Source organism: Salvia splendens, chromosome 7 (genome assembly GCF_004379255.2).
Source record: "Salvia splendens isolate huo1 chromosome 7, SspV2, whole genome shotgun sequence".
Taxonomy (NCBI): Eukaryota; Viridiplantae; Streptophyta; class Magnoliopsida; order Lamiales; family Lamiaceae; genus Salvia; species Salvia splendens.
The window spans coordinates 16,618,151-16,624,825 of NC_056038.1; positions in this window are offsets into that span (position 1 = coordinate 16,618,151).

Sequence of the window (6,675 nt, forward strand, 5' to 3'; positions counted from 1 at the left end):
ATAACCGAACCAAATTTCAAAATTTCGATTTGGTTCGGTTCGGATATTCGGTTTTTGGTTTTTTTCCTCACCCCTTGTAATAATGGAGTGCTCATTTCAGTTGGAAGAAGCTCGGCTAGAAAGGAGTTCGGTAAGCTCGGCTTACCGAGCTGGAACTAGCCTGGAACTAGCCGAGAAGAAGAAGAAGGCAGAAGTCGGTAAGCTCAGCGGTAAAGAAGCTCGGTATGGAAGCTCGGTATGGAAGCTCGGTAAGGAAGCTCGGCGTTGAGCTGGAATGAGCCGAGAAGGAAGAGTTCGGTTGTAAGCCGAGAAGGAGTTCGGTATTGAGCCGAAAAAGGAGTTCGGTCTTGAACCGAGAAGGTAGAAGCAACCTAGCCGAACTAGCCGTTGGAGCAGCAGTTAGTTAGCTGAGGTGTAGCGGTTATTCTTCTTGCTTTCTTGATTCTTCTTGTAGTTAGTTAGTAGCAGTTGCTACGTGATTATGGAGCTTTAAATAGCTCACCGTGTATGTAGTTTAGAGTAGAGTTTTATCAATAAAGAGTTTTCCAGTTTTCTCTCCAAGATTATCATCTTCGATACTCAAAGTGTGAGTGTGTGTGTTTCCTGCATTGTGTGATCTCATACAACAGTGAGTGTGTGTGTGATCTGTTTGAGTGTGTGAAAGCCTTGTGTGCGTAAATCCCAACAAGTGGCGCCGTCTGTGGGAAAGGGATATTGAAGCTGATTTGCAGAGGATCAAACGGTTTCAGAGATGGCAGCAAGGCTTGATGCAGAGAAGTTCACAGGCAAGAATGATTATGGCCTGTGGAAGATGAAGATGAAGGCGGTTTTAATTCAACAAGGCTTGGCGGCAGTTCTTGCAAAACCAGATGAGAAAGGAAAGGCTCCAGTGCTTGATGAAAAAGCTCAGGCAAAGATGGAGGAGATGCAGCTCAAGGCACATTCTGCAGTGATTCTGTGCCTTGGAGATAAGGTCTTGAGGGAAGTTCAAGAAGCCAAGACTGCGGTGGAGATCTTGGACAAGTTAGATGAAGTTTACTTGGCCAAATCCTTGGCTAACCGGCTGTATCTCAAGAAGAGGCTGTATGCCTATAGTTTTTCTGGAGATAGGTCCATCATTGAGCAGCTAGAGGAGTTCAACAAGATCATTGATGACCTGGGATCTGTTGATGTCAAGATCTCAGATGAGGATAAGGCCATTCTCACATTGAATGTCTTGCCTAGCTCGTATGACCAGCTAAGTGATGCAATTATCTATGGAAGAGATAAACCTATCACCTATGCAGAAGTCTATTCAGCCTTGATGGCCAAAGAACTCCAGAAGACAGCCAACAGAGGCTCTGCAAGCTCCAATGTTCAAGCTGCAGAGGCCTTGAATGTGAAGAAGTTCAAGAAGCAGAACTTCAAGAAGAAGTTTGAGGGCCCTAAACCCTCAAGTTCAGATGCTCAGAAGGAAACCAGAGCTTGCTATTGGTGCAAGAAACCTGGACATTTGAAGAAAGATTGTCATGCATGGAAGAGAAAGATGGCCTCAGAGGGACACAATCAATCTGATTGTGTGGAGAGTGCTGATCCCCCGGCTCAACTCATGAATATCAGTGATAGTGGGGTCCAGTCATAGGTGGATTATGGACTCGGGGTGCAGCTTCCATATGTGCCCCAATAGAAGCTGGTTTCATGATCTTCAAGAAGCATCGGGTACGGTTGTTCTTGGTAATAACCACATTTGTCAGATCAAAGGAATAGGGAAGGTAAAGCTAAGCCTACAAGATGGCTCTATAAAGATCCTAACTGGGGTGAGGTATATTCCAGAAGTAAAGAGGAACCTCATCTCATTGGGAATGCTGGAACAGAAAGGGTTCACCATATTGATGAGTCAAGGAAAGTTGTTTGTGAAATCTGGAGATGCAGTGATGATGGAGGCTGACAGAGAGCATATTCTCTATTATCTGAAGGCTAAGGCTGTTGATGGAGAAAGCAATGCAGTGTCAGATGATTCCATAATGCTATGGCACAAGAGATTGGGCCACCCAGCCGAAGGAAGCTTGAAAGAACTCATCAAGAAGGGTCTGATCTCTGGAGATTTCAACAAGATGGACCCCTGTGAGCAATGTATACTTGGAAAGGCTAAGAAGGCACCCTATCCTACAGGTATTCACTCTTCTACAGCCCCTTTAGACTACATACATAGTGATCTTTGGGGGCCTTCACCGGTGTGTTCAATTGGTGGAGGAAAGTATTATCTAGCTATCATTGATGACTATACAAGGAAGTTGTGGGTATATATTCTTAAAGAAAAATCTGAAACACTCACAAAGTTCAAGATATGGTGTAAGGAGGTTGAGCTAGAGAAGGGTAGAAGTGTTAAATGCTTAAGGACAGACAATGGCCTAGAGTTCTTGTCTGCTGAGTTTGATCTGTTTTGTAAAGAGAAGGGTATGAAGAGGCACCGGACTGTTCCTGGTAATCCTCAGCAAAATGGTGTTGTGGAGAGGATGAATAGGACAATCCTACAGAGGGTGAGGTGCCTACTTCTTGGGTCTGGTTTGAGCAGCAGATTCTGGGGTGAGGCTGTGTATACAGCAGCCTATCTCATCAATAAATGCCCATCTACTGCCCTGAAATCTGAAACTCCTGATTACATGTGGTATGGAGCTCACAGTGACTACTCAAAATACAAGGTGTTTGGGTGTGCAGCCTATGCTCATGCTAGGCAAAGTAAGCTTGAAGCTAGGGCTCTGAAATGTATCTTGCTGGGGTATCAGAGAGGTGTTAAGGGGTATAGGCTCTGGTGTATTGAGCCCGGTAAGCAGAAGGTCTTGGTGAGTAGGGATGTGGTGTTCTTGGAGGATCAGATGCCATTCCTGAAAGATAAGCCGGACTCCAATGAAGATGAGGGTGATTTCTTCAAGGTGGAGCCTGTGGGGGTTGGCCTAGGAGCAGGTGGAGTCATTGACTCAGGGAGTGAGTCTGATTCAGATAAAGAAGAGGCTCCAACTCAGGGCAACCAGGCTGGTGAGTCTATATCAGACTCTATCAGGGACTATCAGCTTGCAAGGGACAGAGTTAGAAGAGAAACAAGGCCACCAACAAAGTTCTCTGATGTTGTGTATTATGCTCTGTGTGCAGCTGAAGGTATTGATGGTGCAGATCCACTCACATATAAAGAAGCTATGCAGAGTAAAGATAGAGAAAGATGGATTGAAGCCATGAATGAGGAAATAGAGTCTTTACTCAAGAACAAAACATGGATTTTGGTGGACAAATCCAAGCTGAATACAGATGGAAAGGAGAGGAAGCTGATCAGTTGCAAGTGGTTGTTTAAAAAGAAGGTAGAAACCACTGATAAAGACAGAATCAGGTTCAAGGCAAGGCTGGTGGCTAGAGGCTTTACACAGCAGGAGGGAATCGATTTCAATGAAGTGTTTGCACCTGTTGTGAAGCACACTTCGATTAGGATTCTATTGGCTGTGGTGAATCAGCTTGACTGGGAGCTACAACAGCTTGATGTGAAGACAGCCTTCCTCAATGGAGATCTAGAGGAAACTATCTTCATGGAACAGCCAGAGGGCTATGTGAAGATTGGAGAAGAAGGCAAGGTGTGCCTGTTACAGAAAAGTCTTTATGGACTTAAGCAAAGTCCTAGACAGTGGAATAAGAAGTTTGATGCACAGATGAAGAAGATTGGCTTCTCCAAGTCAGAATATGATGATTGCATCTACATCAAGAAGGCAGGCAAGACTCCCATTGCCTACCTATTACTCTATGTGGATGATATGCTACTTGCAGGGCCTTCTATGACAGAAATTCAGAAAGTTAAACAAGATCTGAAGTCAAGCTTTGAAATGAAGGATCTAGGAGAGTCAAGGAAGATCCTAGGCATACATATTCAGAGAGATAGAGGCTGCAAGAAGCTGTGGATGCTGCAAACTGACTATATAGAGAAAGTTTTGCAGAGATTCAAAATGGAAAATGCAAAAGCTGCATCAACTCCTCTGTCCCAGAGTTTTAAGCTATCAAAGGAACAAGCCCCTAAAACTAAGCAAGAGGCTGATGAGATGGAGGCTATCCCTTATGCTAGTGTGGTTGGAAGTGTTATGTACACTATGATTTGTACAAGACCAGATTTGGCTCATGCTATCTCAGTGACTAGCAGATACATGGCAGACCCGGGGAAGGAGCATTGGAATGCTCTTAAGTGGATATTGAGGTACATGAAGTCAACTAAGGACTGGGGGATTGTGTTCAATGGCTGGGAAGGTGAATCTGAGGAGGTTGTGCAGGGCTATTGTGATGCAGACTATGCTGCAAACCTGGACAACAGAAAGTCCCAAACAGGTTATCTTTTCACCATGTTTGGAACTGTAATCAGCTGGAAGTCAGGGTTGCAAAGTGTTGTTGCTCTCTCAACAACAGAATCAGAGTATATAGCTCTCACTGCAGCTGTACAGGAGAGTTTTTGGATTCAGGGAGTGATTTCTGACTTTGGTTTTGACCAAAAGACAATGGTGATTCATTGTGACAGCAGCTCAGCTATGTGCTTGGCTAAACATCCGGGTTTTCATGAAAGGAGCAAGCACATAGACATAAAGTTGCATTTCATTAGAGATGAGATTGAAAAGGGGAGAGTGAAGGTGATTAAGATTAACACCTTGCACAATCCGGCTGACATGCTAACAAAGTCTCTAGGTAGAGACAAGTTTGATCATTGCAAGAAATGGATCAATGTTTGTGCAAGAACTGAGATGAGCCCTCAGGTGGAGAATTGTAATAATGGAGTGCTCATTTCAGTTGGAAGAAGCTCGGCTAGAAAGGAGTTCGGTAAGCTCGGCTTACCGAGCTGGAACTAGCCTGGAACTAGCCGAGAAGAAGAAGAAGGCAGAAGTCGGTAAGCTCAGCGGTAAAGAAGCTCGGTATGGAAGCTCGGTATGGAAGCTCGGTAAGGAAGCTCGGCGTTGAGCTGGAATGAGCCGAGAAGGAAGAGTTCGGTTGTAAGCCGAGAAGGAGTTCGGTATTGAGCCGAAAAAGGAGTTCGGTCTTGAACCGAGAAGGTAGAAGTAACCTAGCCGAACTAGCCGTTGGAGCAGCAGTTAGTTAGCTGAGGTGTAGCGGTTATTCTTCTTGCTTTCTTGATTCTTCTTGTAGTTAGTTAGTAGCAGTTGCTACGTGATTATGGAGCTTTAAATAGCTCACCGTGTATGTAGTTTAGAGTAGAGTTTTATCAATAAAGAGTTTTCCAGTTTTCTCTCCAAGATTATCATCTTCGATACTCAAAGTGTGAGTGTGTGTGTTTCCTGCATTGTGTGATCTCATACAACAGTGAGTGTGTGTGTGATCTGTTTGAGTGTGTGAAAGCCTTGTGTGCGTAAATCCCAACACCCCTACCCACATGTGTTTGATTAGGTCTTCTTGTAGCTCAATGTGGGTTCGGGTATCGCGCATTGTGTGTCTTGTCTTGATCCTCTGGCCCACCGTCGTATGCACACCTCGGCGTGGGGGAGACCGCGCGGTTGAGCTTCCTGCTTCATCCTCGTCGTAGAAGCTAGCCGTCCTCGGTCCTTCGTCGGCTATGATCATGTTGTGTAAGATAATACACGTGTACATGATGTCGACGATATTATTCACGTACCAGAGCCGAGCCGGGGCCTTCACAATGTTGAATCGGGCTTGAAGGACCCCAAAGGCTCTTTCGACGCTTTCCGCGCGGACTCTTGACGCTGCACAAAAAGAACCTGTCTCGGGTCGTGCGGGTTGCTGAGCGTCTTCACGAAAGTTGACCACCTTGGGTAGATACCATCGGCGAGAGAGTAACCCATGTGGTATGTATTTCCGTTGATGGTGAAGTCGATCGCCGGTGCTACACCATTCATCACATCATTGAAGAGTAGTGAAGAATAGAGCACGTTCAAGTCGTTGTTGGATCCGGCAACGCCGAAATATGCATGCCAAACCCATAGGCGGTAGTCGGCGACCGCCTCAAGGATAAGTGTTGGGCCGCCGCCTTTGTGACCGCTTAGATGTTGCCCCCTCCAAGCAGTCGGGCAATTCTTCCACCTCCAATGCATGCAGTCAATGCTGCCAAGCATTCCGGGAAAGCCATGGACTGATTCGTGAAGACGAAGCAACCGTTGGCAATCATCGGTGGTGGGTACCCGAAGGAAATCATCACCGAAAACTGAACGAACGCCCTCGGAAAAAAATTTTAGACAAAGGATTCCAGTGGACTCACCGATATGCAAATACTAGTCGAAGAGGTCAGCCTTTTGCCTAGTAGCGAGTTGTCGGATGGCACACGTACACTTCTGCAACGGCGTGATACTTTGCCGGCCGGCTGCATCTGGACCTGTTTGGAAGAATTCAACACGTGCGGACAATGTGTTGACAATTCGCATAAACAAGCGCTTTGACATGCGAAAACGGCGTCTGAAGTAATCTGCCAGAAACCGCGGCTGGTCGGCAAAGTAGTCGGCAACGAGCCTGTCGTGGGCTCCCTCCGGGTCACGATGGATGTAGCGGCGAGTTGATCTAGTTCGTTGAGGAGGAGGAGCGGGGGTATTCGCCGCGACATATGCTTCCTAAGCGGCACGATGTTGTTCGTAGTATTCTTGTTCTAAGCGCTCCGCTTTCGCCATAAGATGGGTGAAATCCAGTTGAGGTTTTGAGTGAAAGATGAAG